Source organism: Micromys minutus (assembly GCF_963924665.1).
Source record: "Micromys minutus genome assembly, chromosome: 15".
NCBI classification, from domain to species: Eukaryota; Metazoa; Chordata; class Mammalia; order Rodentia; family Muridae; genus Micromys; species Micromys minutus.
Window position 1 is genome coordinate 27,433,377 of NC_137984.1, and position 12,057 is coordinate 27,445,433.

The 12,057-nt window shown below is 46.5% G+C and overlaps 1 protein-coding gene across 1 annotated transcript in view; it reads right to left on the reverse strand.

The window, feature by feature from the left end:
• The window catches only part of FNDC3B (fibronectin type III domain containing 3B), a 216,626-nt gene that overhangs the window by 102,495 nt on the left and 102,074 nt on the right, over positions 1-12,057 (reverse strand). The window lies entirely within an intron of this gene.

The following is a 12,057-nucleotide window of genomic DNA, read 5'->3' on the forward strand; positions in this document are numbered from 1 at the left end:
CTATAAATAGCAAAGGTAAGTGAACATTTCCAGAGGTGAGCCTCTGGAGGGAGCCTGGCCCTACTAGCTGACCCCGGCTTAAGCCTAGTGACACACAGGGAGGACCTCAGACCTCTAAAAGTGTAATCCACAAGCTCTCCTCGAGGAAACAATGATGGCTTCCTGTGGCTTTAAACCACCAGCTTTGTGGTCATTTGTTAGTGACAGGAAACTAGCAACACACGCATTTGTGATCCATTGTGTTAAAATTCTCCATGGGTGGTAGTCAGTACAACCTGACAGGGGGCAGCTCAGAAAGAGCCCAGGATGGAGTGGAGCAGATCTGCCGGACCAGGCTGGATTTCTCTGCACCCCACTGCTGTACCTGGATGGAATCTAGATTTGCTATTTAATTTGGGGCATCAGAAATTTTTTGAGCATCAGATGCTCAAAGCTGAATAGCATATCTGAGTTCCATCCAGGTAGGGACTTTCTAACTCCAAAAGGACAGTTTTGCCCTCTGGCATGAGACCTTGGCAGGCAGAGGCTAAAATCTAACAATACTGGACAGACACCTAATTCTTCTGAGCTGAAAATACCATTTTCAAATCAAATGGCAGTATGCAAATTTGAGTCATCATCCTATGATGCAAGTAATAAGTGATACTGTAAATTATTACAAACAAACAAACAAGCAAACAACTTGACCACTGAATACCTTGGGCCACCAAAGTCCCATTTCACTTAAGTAACTTAATTTTCTCAACAGAGTATCAAAGAGATTTTGATCTCTTATGAGGTCCTTTGGAGCAATGTTGCACCAAAGAAAAATCTTCCCAAAGGACTACATATTAATTTTTTAAATGTGCTTGGCAAGCACACAAATTGTTTTGAGGAACTCGGCGAACCTAAAATATGACTGTCTCCCTAGCCCCTGGTCTAAGAATCTTACTGTTCCAGATCATTTGTCTTTTCAAGTAGTGAGGAAGAGGTGAATGGAAGTTCACCATGTGAATTCTGTCATAAATCCACTTAAGGTCTGTTGGGGGAATCACGGGGAGTTCTGGTTCCTGCAGTTTTTAAGTGTCCCTTTCACAAGGTAACTCCGGCAACAGTGGGTTCACAAAAGTGCTTCACAAAATTCCCTTTACCATACATAAAGGTAATTTTACAATTACCTAAGAGTGATTTCCTTTTGTCAGAAGACTTATGATCAACTTGTGAACTACTGAGGATTGATTTTAAGGTAAGAGGATAAAGCAGATGTAGTCACTCCCTCTTTCTTAGGTCCAATTTTCAACTTCAAACCAAAAATTAGAAAAATTCTGATTCTAGACTTTAAATACAACAGAACTTGAAAGCAGCAGTGGATTGCCATTCTGAAAGCACAGCTATTTTAAATTTTACTAAATCATTATTTATTTGTTTATAATAGGTCTCTCAGGAGTCCAGGATGGCTTCTAACTCACCACAGATCTAATCTTAAACTTGTGATCTTCCCTGCCTCTGCCTCCGGAAAGCTGTGCCCACAGGCATACACCATCATGCTCAGTTTGTCCTGGGGCTCACACCTGCAGTTTCACACTTGCTAGGTAATCACAAGGTCATTTGAATTGCATCTCCAGCCCCAAGAACAGTTTTGGAATTTGATTGTGAAATCAGGGTAAGCTGGAATACAATACAGTCAGGAAAACCCAAGAGAGAAAAATGGTTTTCTTAGAACTGTGGTAAAAGGTTCTTGGGTTAGAACAGGTCAAAAGGTCTTGGGCTCTCCCTGGCCCACCCTGGCCTCCATGGGAAGAAAGGACACACAGCATGGAACTACAAAGCCCTTTCCATTCCTGATCTCCTTTTCTCCACACTCTAATCTTCCTGGCCACTCCCACTTTTAGAATTGCTATTTATTTCAGTTGCCACTGCCTCAAGGCCCTTCTTCTTTCCCTCCTCCTGAGCCACCCACTCACCTCTGTGCTTAGGGTAGACCATCCCCACCACCAGAGCTGGATTACTTCTGCCCTCTTCCAACAAGTACTCCGAGATGCAAAGATCTTTTCTTCAGATGCAGCTACTCAGACTGCTCAGTGATGTACTTGCCTTGGACTTTACCAGGGCTTGAGTTAAATCACTAGGACACATGTCACAAACACACACAAATACACTTAACAGCACACACTTGAAATGCCAGCCCTGGGGAGCCAGTGACAAGCAGATCCCTGGAGTCTGCTTAGCCAAATCAGTGAGATCCAGGCCAGTAGGAGAGCCTGGCACAGAAACTCGGAACAAATACGAGTCAAAATAAAAACAAAGCATCAAAGTGGACAGGTGGATGACACCCCAGGCTGTGCTCTGTCCTCTGCCAGCATATATGTATGCATGCCCTGTGCATTAGCGCACGTGCGCGCACGCGCACACACACACACACACACACACACACACGCACTCACACACACACACACACACACACACACACACACGTGCGCGCGCGCATGCACACGTGTGCATACACACAAAGCGCACGCACATACCACATACACACGTGTACACACACACACACACATACATACACACATTAACACTTACTAGTTAGAAGGGCGAGGGGCATTTCTAAATTGCAAGTTCCACACGAGAGTAAAAACTGGAGCATCTACAGTCCACTAGTGGGCATCAGTACTTTCTGCTGTGTAAAACTCACACACTAAGGTGGCACTGCTGTTGTTTTCCAGGGGCCTTTTCTAGTTCACACCTTGTGTTATCTATGCTATGGAACTTTAAGGGGTCTGGCTGGAGAATTTCACCTTCAGAAGAGAGTGACAGAGTGACGGCTGGTCAGAGCAGATGTGACAATGAGGGCTGAGCTGCAGGAGTCACTGCAGTTGCTCCCTTGAGGTACAGCACACGCGGTGAGCCCAGCACAGTGCTCAGTGAAAGGAGAAAATACGGTAACAATGGTGACGTTGACCTATTTGTAGGAAATCTGCTGGTAGGCTAAGATTCCCAGATAGTGATAGAAATGGTGGCGTCTACAATGCCATGAGGTCTGCAGCCTCCATGATATGGCGCCCGACCTGGGCAGGCCCCACCTGTGCATTTGGTGTATCCAGGCAGAAGGTGTGACTGCAGATGGCCCAGGGTGCCAGCTTTGAGAACTAGTTATCAACTTAGCTTAGTGCCCTAGAGCATCTCAGGCCACAGCCACTGGCTCTCCTGCACAAGGGGGAAAGAGATGGCGTCTCCTGAGGTTACAGCCAGTTAACCCTCCTTCCAGCAAAGTGATCTGGAGTGCTCCACAGGCCAAGGGGGCTCAAACAGAGTCAGAATGGCCCGTCCTAAGTCACTCCTCAGGCCCACAGACATGCCAGAGTCAGGAAGCAGGAGGAACGGGGGAGCACTACTGGAACGTTCCCTCGGACTCTGTGGGAGCACCTCCGAATGCCCTCCCTCACTTGTCCTGACCTTCACTAGCAATCACTCTGACCCAGACAGCAGAAGCTCTGGCTCCTTGGTTCCCTGATAAGAAGCAATTCTCAGAGGCAGGAAAATGTCATGGTCTTTTTGCTGTGACTCTTAAAATTTTTTCAAAGCCCTTGGTGTGCGTTTGTGAACACAGAGAGAACTGGGGGCAGTCCTCTGAGCTACAGCTCTCACTCCCATTTTATACATCTGAGAAGAAAATGGAGCTGCGAGACATTAGTTTTCATGCCTAAGGGTACTTGGCTCACGCGTTGGCACCGAAGGGGCTGGGAGGAACTCTAACTCCATGAAAGACCAGTGTCAAGTGATCTGACTTCTAAGTATAGCACATTGCTGCTGCTGCTGCTGACCTATACCCAGTTAACCTTAGAATTTAGCAAAATGAATGTTTCAATCAATCAAATTGAATGTTACACACATGCCAGAAACACACCGTAGCATCACATCTATATGCTGTTTAAAGGCTTCTTGGGAATGGCACACACTTTGCCAAAACAGGTTATGATATCATCTAAATACTGCTCTGGTCAGTGCCAGAGAAAGTCAAAAAGCAGAGAAAATAACATAGATCTGCTGAGCTAAGGACTACGTGCGGGGAAAGCACTCGGCTACCAAACCTCTATGAACACTGGCTTCCAGAGAAAAATCAGTAGTTTTTGCATGTTGTCTTCTCGTGTTTAGGTTAAAACTTGTTGCGCTTCCGGGCATGATCTAAGCCTGTGAGACTAACATGGCGAAAGCATCAGCAACTTGCCTGCTAAGAGCCAGGTGAATAGCATGTTTAAATTGTATACACTTTAACAAAAATACAGGGAGGAGAGAAGGTAAGGGACACAACACAGCGTGACAAGGACAGTACAGTGGTTAGGGAGAGCTTGGGAGGCCACTTCTTCTTTGCTGAGCTGCCAAGAGTGTCGTTGTAGCAGTGAAGCTACCTGGTGAGAGGTAAGGGACGGACATCCTGTGGCCTTCAGAGTTCTTCATAGTCTGATTCGCCTGCTCTTGGACCTCAGAGAAGAGCAGCCAGTCAGAAAACTCACAGTTATGCCTTAGGAATGTCCTTCTGTCCCTCAATCTTCTTTTCCCACCCCACAAAGACCTGGCCCTAAGTTCTTGGCCCTCATCGGCGTCTCTGAGGCTGCCCAGGCTGAGGGACTGGAGCTGGGAACCATTGCTAGATGGAAGTGGTGGTGCTAAAGTGCCCGGTTTCCTGCCTTTCCCATCTGATCCAGGGATCCGCATTGTCCTTTGGAAACCTGAAAGCTGCTTGGGTTTGCTCAGACTCTTTGCAACTTCCAGACTGTACTTGGCAGACCCCATGGGTGGATTCCAGGAACCTGAGCTCACTTAATGGTTTTTTTTTTTTCATGTTTTCTTGATATCTTTGCCCTGTCAGGATTTATAGGCAGAAGGCAGGAGGCAAGCAAACATCAGGATTTATATCAACAACAGAGGTGTTCATGAAGCAACCAGAACAGCTATAGGACCAGCACAGAGGGCAGTACGAATTCCTCAAACTCTTCCTGAAGTCTGTCTCCAGCCTCCCAATGCCCTGGCTGGGGAGGCCTACCTGGGTGCGTGTTCAAACGACAGGGACACTTGAGAGGAAGGAAGAAAGAGCCACCAAGTGATGTGGGCATGGTCTGCCAACCTTACCACTTCAAACAGAAGGGGCGAGCATTATCTCTTAGCCAAGCACAGGATATTCCAGAATTTACTAAAATCAGCCACACCACTCCAAACAGAGGCTACTGAGGGCAGTCAGGGCTATACAATAGAAGACCTCGGATTAAAAAACAAGTTATCTAAAAGAAAGATTCAGAGTACTGGTAAGAAGTGCGCTAACACCAGCGATGGTAACACTTGCTTACATGATTGTGTGTCATTCGGGGTGTGTGATAATCTCTCCTCCCTGGTATGTTTCAAAGAGCATGAGGATCGCAGAGGTAGCCACACAAGCGATACACTCAGTACACTCCCTGTACTTCTGTGTCCCACTCGCCTGTGCTCACAACTCATGGGTCTGTTCAGAACTGGATTCTAAAAACATGAGCACTTAACTTTTATGCACATGAACGCTTTGTTTCATGTACCTATGGGCGCCATTCACATGCAATGCCCATAGGGACTAGAAGGGCTCTTACCCACTGAGCCATCTTTCCAGTCCCTACAGCCGAGTGTGTGTGTGTGTGTGTGTGTACACCTGTGTATGTGGTATATGCGTGGGTTTTGTGTGTATGCACATGTGTGCGTGTGTGTGTGTGTGTGTGTGTGTGCGCGCGCGCGCGTGCGCGCGTGTGCGCTCATGCACAGGGCATGCATACATATATGCTGGCAAAGGACAGAGCACAGCCTGGGGTGTCATCCACCTGTCCACTTTGATGGTTTGTATTGTTTTTTGTTTTTTAAAGACAAGGCCTCTTTATATGGTGAAGTTCGCCTTGAATGGGCAACCCTCTGGCCTCAACCTTACCAGTGCTGGGATCAGAACAGACCTGGCAGGGATTTTTATGTTATTGATGTCAGGTCCTCAGCAAAGCTTTAGTTTACTCTCCTTTTCACTTGAGCTTTACTTGCTTTCATGTGTGGGGTTTTGCTTACATGCATATCTGTGTATCACATGCATGCGGTATCCATGAACACAAGCAGAGAGGGTTGAACTCCCTTGAACTGGAGTTACAGATGGTTGTGCGCCACTATGTGGACGATGGATCAAGCGTGGTTTCTCTCAAAGAGTTATCTTTTCAGCCCAAAGCTTTTTTTTTTTTTAAAGTCTTAATTTATATAGTCCTTAGATCCATCCCAGGCGGTCCCTTCACTGTGGAAGGACAACTCTGGCTGAGAACTGATTCCCACTGAGAAACAGCTCAATATCTGAATACATCAATCACACGCTGGCTTCTACTGGAGCAAAATGGAAAGAATTAGGCTTACTCTCACAGAGCAGCAAGGCTGGCTTCAGCTTCTGGGGTAAGCATCCATGATGGTGCCCTCAGAGTAGGCTTACAACCCTTGCTCTTACACAACAATCTAATGTAAAAACAAAGCTTTCCCACTCTCATTCTTGAAGATCTGTAGTCAACATCCAAGCAACAATCTAAAATCAAATGCTGGGAGAAGGGGAGAAAGGGGGAGAACAATGTAATTGTGTGTGCTTTGTTTTTACTAACTACCTGCTACTTAATACCTTGAGGAGAGAGGCTTCATACTAATGTATCTGCTACCTGACACCCTAAAAGGCTTCACACTAATGCATCTGCTACCTGACACCCTGAGGAGAGAGCCTTCACACTAATTCATCTGCAGCCTACACCCTGAGGAGAGAGCCTTCACACTAATTCATCTGCAGCCTACACCCTGAGGAGAGAGCCTTCACACTAATTCATCTGCAGCCTACACCCTGAGGAGAGAGCCTTCACACTAATGCATCTGCAGCCTACACCCTGAGGAGAGAGCCTTCACACTAATGCATCTGTACCCTACACCCTGAGGAGAGAGTATTCACACTAATGCATCTGCAGCCTACACCCTGAGGAGAGAGCCTTCACACTAATGCATCTGCAGCCTACACCCTGAGGAGAGAGCCTTCACACTAATGCATCTGTACCCTACACCCTGAAAAGAGAGCCTTCACACTAATGCATCTGCAACCTACACTCTGAGGAGAGAGCCTTCACACTAATGCATCTGTACCCTATACCCTGAGGAGAGAGCCTTCACACTAATTCATCTGCAGCCTACACTCTGAGGAGAGAGCCTTCACACTAATGCATCTGCACCCTACACCCTGAGGAGAGAGCCTTCACACTAATGCATCTGCAGCCTACACCCTGAGGAGAGAGCCTTCACACTAATGCATCTGCAGCCTACACCCTGAGGACAGAGTCTTCACACTAATGCATCTGCAGCCTACACCCTGAGGAGAGAGCCTTCATACTAATTCATCTGCAGCCTACACCCTGAGGAGAGAGCCTTCACACTAATTTATCTGCAGCCTACACCCTGAGGACAGAGTCTTCACAGAGAAGGAAATTTCTGAAATCTTTCTGGAAGGACCAAGTTAGAATTTACTAGATAGAGAAACTGGGAAAACAGGGCAGGAGAGAATTCTGAAGCACATCAGTGAAATGAGATAAACAGCGTGGTATCTGGTGGGACTCTGACTTACCACACACAGCAGGGGATTGCATTCAGGCAGCTCAGACACCGCAGACAGTGAAGGCTCAAGAGGAAAACAGACTCAGCCATAACACGGAGAACTGAATAACCATGGATCTTAAGATGCAATGAATCCTTTCTGAGGGGCTCATAAGGAGCAGGAGGAGACAGAGGATTCTTAAATGGAGCTTAAGACAGACAGACAGACAGGACAGACAGACAGACAGACAGACAGACAGACAGACACACACACACACACACACACACACACACACACACACCCTGAGGACAAGATTTATGAGAAAACACATCAAGAGTTTGGTTCAAACCAAGTCCCACACTGAGGCCATCCATGCCTCATTTTAATTCTGTCGCCAGCCCCAGGGCATGGGGTGCTGCTTTATCCCAGGACAACCTGGAAGCAAGTCTCAGGGCACGGGTCCACGTTTTAGGGTAAGCCTCCATGGCAATAGGGTACAAGATAAGAAAGCCCGTCTGGCTTACAAGAGGAGAAACACACAGGAGGGAATTTGGAGAGAAAGAGAAGGCTGGAGATGTAGCTCAGTTGGTAGTGTCTGCCTACCAAGCATGAAGATCTGAGTTCAATACCCAGCACACCGCAAACCAGGAGCCAGGGTGCTGGGTCCTCAGGATTTAAGAGGTGGGGTAGAAGGATCAGAAACTTGAGAGAGAGGAGGTTGGAGGAAAAGGAAATGGCCATCGGAAGATAGAGGGAAACCTTGAAGGTAATCTTAGAAAACAAAGAGTCCCAAGCATGTGGGAGAAATGAATAGAATACTTGAGTCCTAAGAGACCATCACAACTGAGATGTTAAAAATGGAGTTAGGCATTTTTAACTATTTAACCATGGAAACTAAATTATCCATTTATAGGTGAGGATAGAGAAATACAGGGAATGCTAAAGGCGAGTGGTTAGTGAGGGACAACAAAGCCTCGAGTGTCTACTGCTAAAGTCCTTACTGTGTGCTCTGCCCAGGTCATGCCGTCTGTTCCCAGAGACCACAAAGAAACAGGGATTCTGTCAGTCTCTGGAGGGGTGCTGGGCTTTGGACCACTGACTTGTTTTCCTGCAGGTGAAGCCAAAGGCAGAAGGATACATACAGGGGCTCGAAGTGCTCCTGTAACAGTGCCACAGTTAGCTCCAGGAAGGCAAAATGGCTCTGTGGCTGCACCTATTCTGAGAGAAGCTTGTTCTGGGAAACAAAGTTCAGAACTTGGAGTTCATTTACAAAAAAAAAATGTGAACATACACTGAGTACCTACTGTGTGCTGAGCACAGCACAGGCAAGGTGAGAAATGAGACAGATAGAGGTGCTCCTTTAGCCTATGTGTTCTTGGTGAATGGTTTGAATTTAGCAGTCTTCACATAAGAAGAGTTGCCTTCTGTGGGTATTATCCCCACGGGGGGTAGTGTGGGGGTCATGAAGCCAGAGCCACTGATTTGAAATGAGGTTGAGGCATTCCTGGTTCAAGGTCCTATTTGTGCTTCTGAAACAGTTCACTGAGAACCAGGACTTTAAAAAAGATGGCTGTCAACTGCTATGCGCCTTCATGACCGTGCCAGTTTGTAGCCTTTCAGGGTAGTTTCAGCTGCACAAACTGAGCTTTTCCTCTCCCTGTTGCCTGCTCCAGTTTGAAGGCTACACTTCGGTGTCAGGCACGCTTGGGTACACACTCCACCACTGAGTCACACCCTGAGTCCCCCTAACCATCCCTTTTCACAAACCACTTGTTTACTGTGAGCAGCAAAGAAGTAAATGACTAAAGCCAACTCCCTGAAAGTTGAGAAACTATGACGGAATGATATCGGTTCTCTCCGAAAATGTAGACAACGCACCAGAAGCAGAATATAAAAAGATCCCACAACCCATGTGCTGGGATTAAGGATGATGCATGCTGGTCTTGAGCAAACCACATATGCAAACCAGAAGAGTGTTAGCTGCAGTTAAATATGAATTAGGGCACTCTGAGAGCTTAAGTGTGATCAGAAGCACTCATGGACGAGGTAGCCGCCGAGCCACCTCCTTCCACCCCCATCTGATTTCTATTTCATGGTTAAACCGTGTGCAGAGAAGGACTGGCTGAAGGCGAGAGCAAAGGACAAGAGCAAACATAGCGAGTGTATGAGCTCATCCACCCCTTTTCCTTGTGAACACTGGGTTCTTCAGATCCAAAGCAAATGGGAGCTCACCAGGCCCTTAAGAAAGCAAGTGCTATCTATACAACAGACAAGGCCTTACGCTTTACAACTGCCCCACCTGCTTCCTCCCATCGGAGGTAAAACATGAAAACACTTGAAGACCCACACATGGCCATGAGTAGTTAATGTAGATGCCAGCGCAAGGCCAGCTCCTGCAGCGAGCACACTTAGGGACATGAATCCTGAAATGATTAAACTGCACGTAGAGGGTGACTGTTTGCTTTGCCACAGCGCATTGGCAGCTGCGTAAGTTTTGAGCTAAGTTCTGCAGGGCTTCATCCGCTCCACCTTCTGGGTTATCTTTCCCATGATCTGTCACTTGAGTTTATTTATTTGCTTTTCTCCTAAGCACCTACATCACTTCCCTTATACCTGAGCAACATGAACATTCCCTTTTCATATTTGGGGAAAAAAGCCTTCTGTGAATAATCTATGCCTAATTGTGTGTGTGTGTGTTTGAGAGTGAGGATACACACACACACATACACACACACAGAGCTCTCTCACACAGGGGGGAGAGAGAGAGAAAGAGAGAGAGAGACAGAGACAGAGAGACAGAGACAGAGAGAGAGAGAGAGAGAGAGAGAGAGAGAGAGAGAGAGAGAAATTCTCTGCTATGGTTAAACTCAAATACTGCTAATAAAATATTCCTTATACTCAATGGCACATTAATCAAACAATGTGTCAATCAAGACATAAAATAGTTTAAAACAAGAAAACCAGTTCAAAACAGCAACTGTAGTGTGATTTGACTAAACTTGTTTTAACACAGTGGGATGGGCCTATAATCCCAGAAACATGGTTAGATGAGGTGGGAATATAGTTTATGTCTTTGTGGAGGACTGAGTAGGTATGGCCCTCAAAGACTTGTGTGTTTGAACACTTGGCCCATGGGTAGAGGCACTATTAGGAAGTGTGGCCTTGTTAGAGGAAATGTGTCACAATGGGGAGGGCTGGCCTTTGAGATCTTCTATGTTCAACTTTGCCAGTGTAAAACACAGTCTCCTTCTGTTGCCTGTGAATCAAGATGTAGAATTCTCAGCTCTTCCAGCACCACGTCTGCCTGGATGCTGCCATGCTTCCCACCAAGATGCCAATGGACTAAACCTCTGAACCTGTAAGCCATCCCAAATTAAATGCTGTCCTTTATAAGAGTTGTCTTGGTCATGGTGTCTGTTCACAGCAACGAAGCCATAACTAAGACAGCGTTATAGGATTCAAGTACATCCTCAACAGCACAGGAAGGCCCACACCTCTACACTCTAGATGCAGCACCTTCACTCAAGAGCTGATTAAGACTCTCAGCTCTGGTTGTCTTTCCCACACTATCTGCTTTGTTTAGTAATTGTCAGAGTACAGCGAATGCATGAAATAGGGAAGAAAGAGAAGATGCTGATGTACAACATCAAAACAATTCATAATAATACCCCAGCACCGCACTCTCTCCCTGCAAATGGCCTACCAAGAAAGAATGCCTTCCAGAATTTTTTTTCAGATACCAATCTCCCTTCTTTAGTCACAGATGTTGTCACAGCCAGAGTCACTGCTTTACAAGCCATAGTAAGGAAGGGTTGGAACCGAGGATGGCTTAGTGCAGTGGTTGGTTCTCAACCTGGGGCGGGGTGGGGGTGTGTCAAATGACCCTTGCATAAAGGCTGCCTAAGAACATTGGAACTCTTGGGTACTTATTAGTCATAATAGTAGCAAAGTTACAGTTATGAGTTGATAATGAAAATAATTTTCTGGTTGGGTCATCACAATAGGAGGAACTGTATTCAAGTGTGGCAGCCTTTCCCTGGCGTTTAGTGGATAAAGTGCCTGCCTGCTGGGCAACCCATAAGGACAGGAATTTGAATCCAAGTGCGTATGTAAATAGCCAGGCATGGGCGCACATACAAATACACACAAACACACGTGCAAGTGTGTGCAGATGCATACACCTCACTCCAGGGCTGTGGAGAATGGGTTTCCTGGCTGCCAACCTAGCTCCAGGTTTAAGAAAAGGCCCTCTTTGAATGGAGTACAGTCGAGAGAGAGAGCAAGCTGGACACTCAGTATCCTCCTCTGGCCTCTGGATGCACTTCCAGAAGTAGGCAACCACACAGAGACATTAGCACATTACCTGCCCACATACACACCACATTCTCATACATGCAGACACACAGTCACACACATATATGCACAAAGGGCTGGGTGCTTTATCAGTTATCTGTGTCTGACATTTGTCA